At 46.3% G+C, this 12,978-nt stretch overlaps 1 long non-coding RNA gene across 1 annotated transcript; it reads right to left on the bottom strand.

Moving 5' to 3' along the window:
* Positions 1 to 216: 216 nt before the first annotated feature.
* LOC147828425 (uncharacterized) lies at positions 217 to 3,731 on the bottom strand. The gene is made up of 2 exons (XR_015450834.1): positions 3,233 to 3,731; positions 217 to 1,740 (listed from the first exon to the last, which is right to left on the bottom strand). It is a non-coding gene; the product is annotated as an uncharacterized LOC147828425 (long non-coding RNA).
* Between the last annotated feature and the right edge of the window lie 9,247 nt (positions 3,732 to 12,978).

Raw genomic sequence — 12,978 nt, forward strand, 5'->3', positions numbered from 1 at the left:
AGACCAGTAGATCAGTGGGACACAGGCAGCAGGCAGAGAATGACAGCGTATGGTTGAAGAAGCCGACAGGGCCTCATCACCCACTAGGTCTTAGGCCGTGACAAAAAGAATGCAGTAAAAGTGTGGACTTCGTGGTGAATTGACGGAGCCCGCCGTCACTTGTTGAACAGCACCTGAATGGGGGAGTGAAGATGAAGAAAAAGAAAGACAAAGAGATAGAGTTGGGAGGGCTCCCAGAGACCGAGCGCCCAAGTTTATTTTTCTCCTCTCTTTTATACAGCAGGTGAGTTTGGTTGTTAATCATGACCCTTATCCAGAGACACCTGCTTCCTTGTTTTCTAGTTCTTTGGGAATTCCCCACCCTCATGGGCTTCCTTGTTTCTCGGGGTTACAGAACGTTCATCACGTTCCAGGGCAATCTAATTCGGCAAGGACGCGGTTCCTCGTCACATAGTCTCCTTGCTCTATACAATGGAGGGTAAGATTCAAAATGGAGCCTCTTTGGCTAACACCACTCTCCACACACCACTCTCCACATCTCCCCCCATTTTATATATTATGATCAAGGTCCCTTGATCACACAGATAGGCTGTGCCTGTCTTAGGCGAGGAATATAAAGAAATCCCTTACCCGTCATGGAGTCAAGAGCGTCACAGTACTCTTGCTTTGTCTTAGGTTGGTGATTTCCTATACTCCTCTTACCCGTCATTGACTACCAGCCTCTTCAGGGAATTACACCATGGGATTAGGCAGTGTAGCATGTAATTGTAGACCATGAATACTTCCAGCCATCCTCATTAAAGAATGCACAAACATCTGCAGTAGCGCTGGAAGGATCATGCATCTAAGAGGCAGCCCTCCTCCAATAATTACTATGGAAATGAGTTACCACATAAATGCAGATGTAGATGGCAGAACTTTTCTAATTTGTTCGATAAAAATCTTGTGCAGCCTGGGCCGCATCAAATTCCAGGGGTTGTGCATTTTGGAGATCTATAATATCCAAATCTAAGAACACATTTCCAAAACCATTATCTGATTTTCTGTTCGGGTGACACAACTGCATATTTGACAATTAAAGCAAATTACACTATAATAATCATAACCTTTCTGAACACTAATATTTCCTACAAGCAATACATAAGAGCACATGACACATGCAATGACATTTCTTTTGGGATGAGAAGAATTTTCAGACCAGTCCAAAACATGAGTATCAAGCCCAGTAATATTATGTCTCACGGAGGCATCCGCCACACATCTCTTCCATGGAATAGTCTTATTGGAGCATTAAAAGTCGGAGGCACTACACCAGTGGTCTCTATACCCACAGGTAGATGTAGATGGGCTCCAGTGATCCCGCCTTTGCATTGATCTACCTGCCTTCCTGCCAGGGTGCGAGCGCTCAGTCTTACACAATCAGTTCTGTTGATTTTGGAGAAACATATGGGGGTTCCGGTTTCTGATCCCGTATAGTTGAACAATCGGACCTCGTTCTTGTCAGGTGCCGCCAGCTCACCCAACAGCCTGGTATTGTTCACCCATACCATTACTTCTCCATTTTTTCAGCTCGTCGGATGTACAACAGGTGGATCAGGTACATAAGTCCAATAAACCTTCCCATTAAGCGTCATCATTAGATTTACCAGCAGGACAGTTGTCGGGATCATCCTGAGGGGCAGGAGAATTTCCTGCAAAACGGACCCATCTTTCAGGCAGCCACCTGGCACCTTCAGCGTCCTGCGGGAAAACACAAACATGCCCTCGTCCCCATATTAATACCGGGTCGGGGCCACTCCATACACCCGTGAGGGGATCTTTCCACCTCACTTGAGCATATGATGATTTAGTTTTAGGATGCCACAGCCGTTCTGCTGCAGTCAATCCATGAGCATCCACAATCAAAAAGTTCAGGATGAAGAGAGCATGATGTAAATAATTCTGTGGGGATAAAGGGTATAACTCCCCCTTTTTTATTTTTTGCAGTTGATTTTTTAGAGCACCATGGGCTCTTTCCACAATCCCTTGGCCTTGTGGGTTATAAGGAATACCTGTCTTATGGGCGATACCCATCTGTAATCAATATCCTTTCTATTAGCCCAATTTAATTCAGCTGGTCTCTGACACTGCTTGGAAAATTCTGCTTTCCAAAGGAGGTAATCTCCCCCAGACAGGCATGCCCTAGCAAGCTGTTTCCAATCTCCGGGAGGCAGCGCCTCCGTGCTCAACGATTCTAACATAGCCTGAGTAAAAGGTGCGGTAGGGCCATATTGCGCACATGCCATTTTTAACTCTTTGAGTTGCTTAAAAGATATCGGCCGATGGATTCTGACCATATTCCCTTGAGCGTCAGCTTCCTCAAATACTGGACAAGCTAAATGAAAGCCCTGGGTATCTTCCCCTCTGTCAACCGCATGTTGCAGGGTAGCTTGTAAGACAAAGGTCTGGGTCCTGGGGGATGTTTGATCATGGCTACAAGAGGGTCAGTCTTTTTAATCTTGGACCTGCAACCGGCGGGGGATCAAGACCAGCGATTATACTAGGAACTATGCCTCCCTCACCCTGAGTCTTCTGGTCTTCTCTTCCACCATTAAGCCTGTCTGCCACTGCTGACAAAGAGACTCCAATCTCTTTTCCAACCTAGTAATCCTTTCGGTCATGTCCTCATTCGCTGGCTGTATGGATTTTTCGGTTTTCCTGGCCACGGCTATGATGGGGGGGCCAGTCCTCACTGTTATACCTAGCAGCCTCTTCTTCCAAATCATCAGCATCTCCCGGGTTTAGGGGTCCCTCATCTGGAAAAAGACCCTTCCTTAGTGCAGGCTCCGCATCAGCATACACTGGCGGAGCAGATGGCTCAGTTCCACTTTCTATAGGAGGCGGAGGGACAAGCTCGGGAACACCAGCCTTGTCGGGCTCCTCCGAGGAAGGACTTGAGGAGGGTCCTTCAGCTCTCTCTCCCTCATGCCGAGGATCCAAACTATCTCTAATTAAAGTCCATAAACTAAAAGCATCTATAGGGACTTTAGTGGGTCCATGAGCATCGTAAGAGTCCTGAAGTCGCCTTCCCACCTTATTCTGTACTTCTAAATCTACTGTGCCTTCTTCAGGGAACCAAGGACAAACTTTCTCTACAAATTCTAAAAATTACATAATTGTTGATGCCCTACCTTTGCTCCACGAGCGCGAAGCATATTTTTAAGCATATGTACAAAAAGCATTTGGCTATTACCATTACCCATCTTGTTACTCCCGAGTGCATTCACCGCCCTTAATTTACTTATCCGAGCTCACGATCCGCGGTGTCCTTGACTATGGTCCCCCGTATTCAGGTCCCTGTTCGGGGGCCACCCGTGACGGAGCCTGCCGTCACTTGTCGAACAGCACCTGAATGGGGGAGTGAAGATGAAGAAAAAGAAAGACAAAGAGATAGAGTCGGGAGGGCTCCCAGAGACCGAGCGCCCAAGTTTATTTTTCTCCTCTCTTTTATACAGCAGGTGAGTTTGGTTGTTAATCATGACCCTTATCCAGAGACACCTGCTTCCTTGTTTTCTAGTTCTTTGGGAATTCCCCACCCTCATGGGCTTCCTTGTTTCTCGGGGTTACAGAACGTTCATCACGTTCCAGGGCAATCTAATTCGGCAAGGACGCGGTTCCTCGTCACATAGTCTCCTTGCTCTATACAATGGAGGGTAAGATTCAAAATGGAGCCTCTTTGGCTAACACCGCTCTCCACAGTGAATGTAATGGTAAAGTTTTAAACAAGGAGTGACATAATCTGATCTGCATTATAAAAAGATGGGTAGAGAATTGGGGCTGCTAAGTGCGGAAGCAGAATATTACAGGTCAAATTGTGTCCGCATCCAAAAAGGCTTGTCAAGTTCCTAAACCCCAGTGTCTGTGAACATGGCACTATTTGGATATCAGTTCTTTACAGTTCTGAGTTAACATGAGGTCACTGTTAGAGTGAGCCGAAATCCAATGTGACCAATTGTCCTTGTAAGAAGAGAGAAATTTGTACACAGACAGAAACACAGGGAGGATGTCATATTAAGACAAAAAGACAAGAGAAGTCCACGTGAAGTCAGAGGCAGAGACTGGAGTTACACTTCTACAAGCCAAGGAATGTCAGGGCCTACCTGAAGCCAGTGGAGGGAAGGAAGGATCCTCCCCTTGAGATTTCAGAGGGAACACAACCCTGTCGTTACCTCGATTTTTGATTTCTGGCCTCTAGAACTGTGAAACTGTCAATTTCCATTGTTTAAACTGCCCAATTTGAGGCATTTTGTTAGGGCAAGGCACAGGGAACCAGCAAGGTAGCTATTGCAGAGGGCCAAACAAGAAGAGCAGGTCCTCAGACCAGGAAGTAGCAAGACAAGGCCTGGTCCCAACACATCAGGCTTAGGGGTCAGATGCAAATAGGAATTAGTTGGTCAGGAATATGGTTGAGGAACACTTTGTAAGGAATTCCTAGACCAATAAAAGCCTTTAAATTTGGAATGCCCAAGGAAAGAAATCAATCAATGGAGTCTCGAGTTTATAAGGACCTGGGGAATGCACCCAAGAATAAACAAGCGTGAATACCTGAAGCCACACATATCTTGTCTCTGGTTCTGTGAAATAGCATTAAGCAGCTGGAATACATTTAAAACAAGTCGACAAGTTAGCCACAGGTACCTCACTGCATGAGGCACATCCATGAGACTTGGAGACACTCAGGAGTAACCCTGAAAGTAGCTGGTCAGAGAATCACCGTGTGATTCAGAGGCAACCTGAGGATGCAGGGGTTATGGATTGTGAGGGTCACTTGCACAGGCACCATGGCAACCATGCCTCACCTTACTCAGGAGAAAGTAGCCCCTGCCCACATTGAGACATTTAATCCCAAGAAGCTTCAGGCAGATTCTGCTTCCTGAATGTTAATTGGATTTTTTCCCCTTTGGTGGTGGTATAGATGTGGGAGAGTTTCTGGTAAGTAAGAGCAGACAAAGTCTATCACTATTGTGCATTTGCTACATGTTAACATTACACTAGTCATTATATTATCTAATTTATTATCCCTTACCACAAGCCCACAGGTGAAGTGAATTTCCCCCATTCTTACAGGTGGGAAAACTGAGGCTCAAAAAAGTCTAAGGTTGTGGACTTCACATCTAGGGATATTTGACAAAAAAAACTTAGATTTTCCCATTATGTCATATGATGTCTAATTTTCTCTTTGCGGAGACACAATACCTGACACCCACAACTCTAAGGAGGAAAGATTTAGTTTGACTTTGTAGAAGTTCCAGTCCATAGTCAGCTGGCTCCAAGACAGGATAGCATGGCAGAGAGGCACAGAAGAGGAAAAGTGTCTTCCTGGCATGGTGGCAGGAAGCAGAGAGAGCTCGAGAGGAGTGGGGAGATGGATACTTGCAGGCTCATGACCCACCTCCTTTGACTAGGCTTCGCTCCCAACGTTATATGTCACTATATATGGATATGATAGCCCAGTGGTGAATATTGTGCCCCATAACCTAACCACCTCCCCAAAGTCCCACTTACAAGTACATGAGGCTTTGGGGGGATGTCTCATTATAAATTACACCAATGAGATCTTCTTTCTTATTCAAAATGCAGTTCATGGACTGGCATCCCTGAGTACTTATTCAAAATGCAAGCCTTCAAGATGCACTCAGGTCTACTGAGCCAGAATCTGCACATCTAGCAGATCTACAAGTAATTGAAGTCCACACTAGAGCATGTGATGCATTTCCCTACTTGATCTCAAAAGACGTATGATAAATATCCACTCAAAAGTTCAACTGCCTTGTTTTGTAGATGAAGAAACTGAGGGCCAGAGAGGACTAGTGAGCTGTCCAATGCTCCTGACTCAGGGCTCCTAACACCGTGGGCCATCCCTAAGGAGCCTGGCCCAACATGCTGCTGTGGCCAAAAAAGGAAGCCACACAATGGGACCTGTCAATCAAGAGAGGCACTGGGGTTGGGCCAGGGATTTAGCTCAGTGGTTTCGCCACCTGCTGCGCAAGCGCAAGGACCCGAGTTCGATCCCCGGTACAAAAAAAAGAAAAAAGAGAGGCACTGAGGTTACAGGAAAACACTGCCAATCTGTTACAGAGGCAACAGAGAAGCAGCGGCAGTCTCCCAGTCACTCAGCCAGACCTGATCCAAGCTCCTTTGTAAATAGGATGTGGGGCCCCTTCTGTGAGCCCATTGATGATATCCCTTCTTTTTTCAAACCTTCAGTGCCTGCAGATACGCCTTGCACAGAGTAGGTGCTTGGTTCATCTTTGCTGTCAAAACTGACTATAGTGGATGAGCTAAACTGAAGATAAAAATTGCTCCTTTGCCTGGAGCAGCCCTGCTAGTCTGCACTCTAATTCATCATCCTTCAACGTTTACTACAAAGTATGTGACAGCTTCAGTAGCTCTTGGCCTTGCTGAATTCTTCACCTGGAGTGCCGGTTAGTGTGCCAGTGCTCCACTTCCTCACATTGAGCGGGTCAAGTCAATACCGTGATTCCTGCTGAAGCTGCCCAGCCCCTTGGCTCTGAGCTTTAATGGGCATGGGGCAGCTGAGCCTCAGAGCATCAGCAGAAAGACTTTACCAAACAGAGCTCGGCACCAGCACCCAACCCTCTCCACTCCCAACCCCCAGGTTCAGCTTCCACTTGGTGTGTGCGCCTGCCAGCTGTCCTCTGTGAACACTGCCCACCTCTGAATGGAAGTGTGGCCAGCAGTCTGTGAGCTACCAGGAAGAGCTTCCACCTGGTGAGGTCTCTGACTTGAAGCCTGGACCAGGACGATCGATGAGAAGGAGCCAAGGAGACCGAAGACTTGCAGAGCCTCGTGCCCAGCCCACCGTTTCACTGCTAGAGCGCTGCCCCTGGCTGGATCCCTACAGTCAGTCCCTGTCCGTGCAGAGCAGAGAGCACGAGTGACAGTGCTTGGCTCCGGGGCCAGCGTCCACAGCCCATTCCTCTCTCTGCTCAGGCTCAACTCTCCACAATGCACCTGGACTCAGACTCCAGCTCCAGCTGCAGTCCACAGGACGGTTGCCTCTGTTTTGATCATATTCTCAACTCAGCTCTTCAGACTTAACACAGCTTTTAGAGCCAGCCCTCCCTGTCTCCAGGTTCTGCATCCATGGATTCTAGCAACCATGGATGGAGAATATTTGACGTGAAATTTTGTCTGTGCTGAACATGTATAGACATTTTTCTTGTCATTACTTAAAAATTTAGTATAACAACTACTCACATGGCATTTAGTTGTATCTGGTAGCATAAGTAATCTAGAGATGATTTAAACTATATAGGGATGGGCATAGGTTATATGCAAATACTATGCCATTTAACATAAGGCACTTGTTCATCCACAGATTATGCTGACTGAGGAGATCCTGGGACCAATTTGCTACCGATACTGAAGGACCACTGTACATCATCCTCTGAGTCCTGAGCTTTCCCACAGCAAATCCTTATCGGTCAGGCCATTAGTCCTCCCCCTGACCATCTACTGCCAAGTGCATGCCCACTGGATGGTATAATCCAGCCTTGTTAACTTCTGGACCAATGACTATGACAAGAGGCTGCCACCTCGTCCTCATCCACATGTACTGCTATCCACTCTTTATTACCTTTTGTCAGATAGAAAAGAAAGAACAAAAATGTGGTCATTTATCTCAAGCTGCTAATCAAATAGACACACCTTGAAAAACTTAACAAGACCTGCTTGTGTGCACAACTGATACCTGGTCACCTTTGTAGTATGAAAATAGTCCTCCTATACTGCATCTCTGTCCACTGCAGGGTCAGTCATCCAGATACTTCCTGAGATTCTCATGACAGATATGCAATGATGATCCATGATTTCTGGGAGTGTGAACCTACAACAGAAGGATCAATAAGGGCCAGCTGAACAAAACCCATAGAGCCAAGTGGCCAGTGAGTTTGACCATAATGATCAGATGTGGTGGTGGGGACCAATATGAGCCAAGCTACTGACAGGTAAATTTGTTAGAGCTTAGTGTGCAACCTGATCTGGGTGACAGGAAGCTGTGATCTCCTCACAAACTCATCAGTCCATGCCCTCCATTAGTCAATTTTCCATTGCTGTGAAAAATACCCTAGATAAATCAACTTTAAAAGGAGAGTTTATTTTGACTCAGGAGTTCAGAGGTTTCCGTCCATGGTCGATCAGCCCAGTTGCTTTTGGGCCTATGGCAGCATAGTACATCATGGTGGGAGTGCATGGTGGAGAAAACTGATGGCAGCCCAGAGGGAGACAGACAGGAAGGGAGCAGAGTCTCAATATCTCTTTCAAGGGGACACCCCCAATAACCTAACTTCCTTCCATCAGGCCCTACCTCCTAAAGGCTCAACCATCTCCCAATAGTGCCATGGGGTGGCAACCAAGCTTTTAACATGTGAGCCTTTGGGGGACACTCAAGGTCCCAACTGTAGCACACCTTAATCCAGGAAAATTTCAAACCATGACTGGGGATATCAAAAATTATTTCCTCTATGGGAGATGGAACTGTCTGAGGCAGGAGAATGGGATAGGAGCACTTTAGGCCCAGGGTATCACCTTGAAAGGCTCAAGGGGAAGAGAGGAAGAAGGATGAAGCAGGAAAGCCTATTTCAAGTAAGAAATGATGGGCACAGAACCAAGAGAAAGTGCGTCAAGAGGTGGACATTGAATCCAATCCATAAGGCAGCAGCAAACCATACTGTTGGTAAAAGTGCAGCCAAAGTAGTGGACAGAAAGGCATAATGATTGAAGAAAATGGGGTGAATTAAGCACTGATGTCTTGGCTGCGCACTTTACTAGATGGGATATATTCATTCACCTCTCCAAGCCTCAGCCCCCTCTGTGAATGCTGCTGACAGCCTGTTGCAGAGGCTTTCGGTACTGCCCACACCCAGTGGCCCCACCTGACGTGGATAGTTTGGTACTGTGGAGGCTCACAGCCCTGCCAACAGCTCTGCACTGGAGGAGCCAGGTGCTTCTTGGCCAAGATGTCTCAGTGCTGTGCTGCAGGGCCTTCCCTGAAGGAAGAGGGTGACTGCTCTGAAAGTTTAATGCCCCATCAGCAGCTCCAACCATATGCAAACAGGAGCTGCAGGGTCAGCTGGGAGTATCTCGGGTGCTCTTTGTGCTCCTTAGAGTCCTGGGGAATCAGGCCTCTCACCTGCTGCAGCATCTTCCATAACAGTTTCTGAGTTGACCGTGTCTCTCCTATCTGCTCCCTGGCTGGACTACATGATGAGACCTTGTCTCAAAAAACAAACAAACAAACAAACCAAAAAATCAGTGACTCTTCACCTGAGCCTGTGCAAGTGTCAAAATATCCAATGGAGGAACTGCACACCTGTAATCCCAGAACTGGAAGACTAAGGCAGGAGGATTGTGAGTTCAAGACAAGTCTGGACTAAACATATCTGCTCCATAGACAAGCTCCAGCCACTTCTTTGTCCCAGGCTCTGTGTCTCAGAGAGCCCAGACTCAGATATTTACTTGCCTTTTGAGATACTTGTAAAGACTAGAGGAGATAACACATGTTGAGGGTTTAGAAAAAAGAGCACCTAAGTTATGGAGAAAGAAAAGAGAACCCTTGACACCTGCTGTGTGATTTGACACTCACAGCTGGCCTGAGGATCACAAGAGCTCCTGCCTTGCTCACAGCTGGGCCATGCAGTTCTCCTGAATGTAAATGAACACCGGCATCAGACGTGACACCATGACAGAGTGAGACTCTGGACCACCTACGAAATACCAAACCTCCTCTCCTCCTCTCCTGCTCCTCTCCCTCCCATTTCTACTTCTTTACCAATTTCAACTTTAGCCTCACTCTAGTCTGCTTTACAACAGATAAGATTTTTTTCCCCCCAATCATAGGCTTACCCTCCTTGCTGGCAGCATCCAATCTACATCAAAGCCGCCACATCCTCAACTCTCCCTGAATTACCCAACTAAAGCCCACAGCCTCTCCCAGGTCCTTTCTCACTCTCCCTTGAGATGCCCTGGTTACACAACCAGGCCTGCTCTCCCCCTGCCCCCTCCACCCAATATGCCAATCACTGAGACAAGTTTTGCAAAAGAAAGAGTCTTTGCAAGTCAGCCAAGCATGGAAGTGGGAGACTCAGATCTCCAATCCGCCTCCCAGAAGGACAGAATTTGGAATAAGGAAGCATTGTGATGAAAGGCATGGGGAAGGTGATTGGCAGTGATCAGTGGTCAGCACATCTTCATGGGTTCAGAAAATGGTGATGCTTGCCCGACCTGAGTGTGAAGTGTTTTGCCTCCTAATGTCAAATGGTCACTCACTGGAGCTTTTGACTTGGTTTTTGCTGTTTAGTCCAGACTTGTCTTGAACTCACAATCCTCCTGCCTTAGTCTTCCAGTTCTGGGATTACAGGTGTGCAGTTCCTCCATTGGATATTTTGACACGTGCACAGGCTCAGGTGAAGAGTCACTGATTTTTTGGTTTGTTTGTTTGTTTGTTTTTTGAGACAAGGTCTCATCATGTAGTCCAGCCAGGCTGGCCTTGAACTCACTATGTAGCCCAGGCTTGCCTCGAACTCACAGTGATCCTCCTGCCTCACGAGTGCTGGGATTACAGGTGTGCACCACCACACCCAGCTAAGAGTCAGTGATCTTGACAAAAGTAGTTTTTACATCCCTGAAAAGTAACCTGGGCAACTGTTATCAAAGTGACCCACACACTGGAGGTGTTATCTATGCCAAAGCTAGTAGGAGACTAATAATATATAGCTCAGTTATGCGACCTCTAGAGTTCATGATTTTTGAAAGCCAACTAAAAGAAGTGCATAAGGGGAAGCACAGGGACTCTGAGCCAGAGAGGTAAAAAGTATAAAGAGGGCCGGGGATGTAGCTCAGTGGTGCCATGCCTGCCTGGCAATCACAAGGTCCTGAATTTGATTCCTGGTACCAAAAAAAAAAATGTACAAAGAGTTGGTTCATGTAAATGAGACTATATCAGACGACTGTTGGCTGGCAGTCATCCAAGCTTGGATTCTGTCCTCCCAGGGAGTCTTAAGGACTGAAGTCTTACACTCTTTCAGTGGTGGTCACATTCTTAAGTGTAGCTTTTAGGTCCCCGAGAGGTACTGAGCTGCAAAAGCTACATATTTATGATTATAACCTCTTCTTTCAGTAAATGCCAATCGGATAGTTGGGGCCTATTGAGCAAGGGCTCAGTGTTACGGCTGCTCTCAAAGATGTGCCTCAGCCCAAGATAGCACCCTGGAGGAAGCCAGCCTCCTTTACTCCAGACCACCTGTTAAGCACCTGCTTGGCTGTTTAGCAAGCATATATTGGCCTGTTATGTGTAGAGGGCTGAGCAGCTGAGGAGTGGTGCCAAGGTATGGGCAAGTCCACCTGAAGGTGTGATTCCCTGCTGTGGAGGCCTTTCGGACCCAGTCAGTGTGCAGACACAGGCTTAAAGAAAACAGCTGGGGTCAGTCTGAGTGGCTTAAGGGGCACCATCCTTCTCTGTTGTGGGGTTGTGTCTTTTCACGAGGCTCTGGGAAGACACAGAGTGTCTGTAACTACATTGCACTTATCAGAGAATTTATTTACTTTTTCATCATGTTAAAAAGGAAAAGACACTACACTACACTCTGCTTATAAACCTCTTTAAGAATATGTTCTGGAAATTCATTCTGGACAATTTTATATGGTGATCAAATTTAACATCCTCAGTGATGTCATGTTGATGCTTTATACCCTCGGTATGTGGGTTGAAAATGGCACTTCAGCTCTGTGCTTTCCTCTCAAAAACCCATAATCACAGTCAAACCAGGAGCAAAGCCTCAAACCTCATTGGGCGGCATTTTTCAAAATACTTTATCAGTACTCAAATCTGTCCAGGTCATCAAAAGAAGGAAAATCTGAGAAACATCACAGCAAAGAGTCATCTAAGGGAAATACAATGGCTAAATATCATGCAGTGTTGCAGATGGGATTTCAGGGTGAAAAAAGGACAGTAGGTAAAAATTAAGAAATCTGAATAAAATACTGAGTTTAATTAAGAATAATATATTGATACTTGCTCATTAATTGTGATGAATACACCACATCAGCCTATGATACTAATAAAAGGGGAGGCTGGTCCTGGTAAATGGTAAATTTACATACTGTCTATGAGGTGGAGGTAAAAATGCAGCACATGGGCTCTACTCCAGGAAATTGAGTTTGAGATTCAAGGCCAAACAGTCCCTATGAATGGCTAAAGATTTCACGTCTTTTTTGCATTTTAATAAAGTTTCCCAAACCTTTAAATTTATACTAATAATTCAAATAAGGTCAAGTTATAGATAGATGATAGATAGATACATAAGATGAGAAAGGTTTATTAGAGAAAAAGCTCATGAGGATATGGAGGATACGGAGGCTAAGCAGGCCTGTGATTTGCCATGTGCACGGTGTAGACACCAGGACTCAGGTCCTGTGCCTCAGCCCAAGCTCAAAAGCCTCAGAACCAAGAAAACCAACAGTGTCTCAGTTGGAATCCAAAGGCCTGAGGACCTGGAGGACTGCTGCGACAAGTCCTGGTGTCCAGAGTCCAGAGAATCCGGAGTTCTGACGTCCATGGGCAAAAGGGTTTCCCAGATCCAGGAGCAAATTAGCCCTTTCTCTACCTGTGTTCTAATCTGGCCACCAGCCGACTGGATGGTATCCAACCACAGTGAGGACAGATCTTCCCCACCCCGTGTGCTGGCTCACCCACCAGTCACCTCTGGAAACACCCTCACAGATACACCCAGAAATAATGCTTCACCAGCTCTTTAGATATCCCTTAATCAAGTCAAGTGAAACCTAACACTAGCTATCATGCAACTATATAATGCAAGACAGAATACCTTTATTCCCACTGAAATGCAGCTCATCTTCTAGGAGTTAAGGGTCTATACTGTTTTGTCTTGTGGCATAGCAAAGAGAAGACAAGACAAA

The sequence above is a fragment of the Heterocephalus glaber genome, unplaced genomic scaffold (genome assembly GCF_053883595.1).
Source record: "Heterocephalus glaber isolate CG9 unplaced genomic scaffold, H.glaber_assembly_v1.0 deba00001097, whole genome shotgun sequence".
Classification (NCBI taxonomy): Eukaryota; Metazoa; Chordata; class Mammalia; order Rodentia; family Bathyergidae; genus Heterocephalus; species Heterocephalus glaber.